This window comes from Embiotoca jacksoni, unplaced genomic scaffold (assembly GCF_022577435.1).
Source record: "Embiotoca jacksoni isolate LCO1_2020_lvr unplaced genomic scaffold, fEmbJac1.0.p SCAF_53, whole genome shotgun sequence".
Lineage (NCBI taxonomy): Eukaryota > Metazoa > Chordata > Actinopteri > Embiotocidae > Embiotoca > Embiotoca jacksoni.
In genome coordinates this window covers 167,501-169,007 of record NW_027185407.1, presented here as the reverse complement: position 1 = coordinate 169,007, position 1,507 = coordinate 167,501, and positions in this window count along the sequence as shown.

Here is a 1,507-nt window from a genome sequence, read left to right as displayed (position 1 = left end):
CTACTGTCAACTTTCTAATGCATTGATCATGTTATTGACGTCCTGTTTAAAGGATAACGTGTTATTAGTTCTCATTGAGACTAAACACATCATCAGCCTGATCCAGTTATACTCTGATCCACTGTTCAAGTTAACTAGTACTTAATCCTGGATTCATTTTAGTGTCACTTTGAAGCTTAAATATACTTTATAACTATCGAGATGGAGCTCTGCTGATTTCAGCCACCTGGGGGCAGCGTTGTCCACCACCCAGATAGGTTCTGGGCCGGCTGGTGTCGGCTGACCGACGCCAGAACTGGTCCCGATGTGGAAGTTGCGTTACAAGAATTTGGAAGTAAAGCTGTTACTGGCCGAAGCTTGTTCTGTAGGTCAGGCCCGGTTCTGGTTGTTCTGTAGGTCATGGTGCAGTTCTGGTTGTTCTGTAGGTCAGGCCCGGTTCTGGTTGTTCTGTAGGTCATGGTGCAGTTCTGGTTGTTCTGTAGGTCAGGCCCGGTTCTGGTTGTTCTGTAGGTCATGGTGCAGTTCTGGTTGTTCTGTAGGTCAGGCCCGGTTCTGGTTGTTCTGTAGGTCAGGCCCGGTTCTGGTTGTTCTGTAGGTCATGGTGCAGTTCTGGTTGTTCTGTAGGTCAGGCCCAGTTCTGTAGGTCAGGCCCGGTTCTGGTTGTTCTGTAGGTCAGGCCCAGTTCTGGTTGTTCTGTTGGTCATGGTTCAGTTCTGGTTGTTCTGTAGGTCAGGCCCGGTTCTGGTTGTTCTGTAGGTCATGGTGCAGTTCTGGTTGTTCTGTAGGTCAGGCCCGGTTCTGGTTGTTCTATAGGTCAGGCCCAGTTCTGTAGGTCAGGCCCGGTTCTGGTTGTTCTGTAGGTCAGGCCCAGTTCTGGTTGTTCTGTTGGTCATGGTTCAGTTCTGGTTGTTCTGTAGGTCAGGCCCGGTTCTGGTTGTTCTGTAGGTCATGGTGCAGTTCTGGTTGTTCTGTAGGTCAGGCCCGGTTCTGGTTGTTCTGTAGGTCATGGTGCAGTTCTGGTTGTTCTGTAGGTCATGGCCCGGTTCTGGTTGTTCTGTAGGTCATGGTGCAGTTCTGGTTGTTCTGTAGGTCATGGCGCAGTTCTGGTTGTTCTGTAGGTCAGGACCGGTTCTGGTTGTTCTGTAGGTCAGGCCCGGTACTGGTTGTTCTGTAGGTCATGGCCTGGTTCTGACACATATTATTATTCTATGATATGATGATCTCCATAATAATAAAGTATTAGAGAGGCTGAACAAACATGAATAAAAAGTGTTCTGTGGTTTTATTAGTTATGAACCAACATCGTGTTCATCTGTAACATGAAGCTTCCAGCAGGTCCATGATGTCCTTCACTCTCCTCCTCCAGCTTCCAGCAGGTCCATGATGTCCTTCACTCTCCTCCTCCAGCTTCCAGCAGGTCCATGATGTCCTTCACTCTCCTCCTCCAGCTTCCAGCAGGTCCATGATGTCCTTCACTCTCCTCCTGAAGCTTCCAGCAGGTCCATGA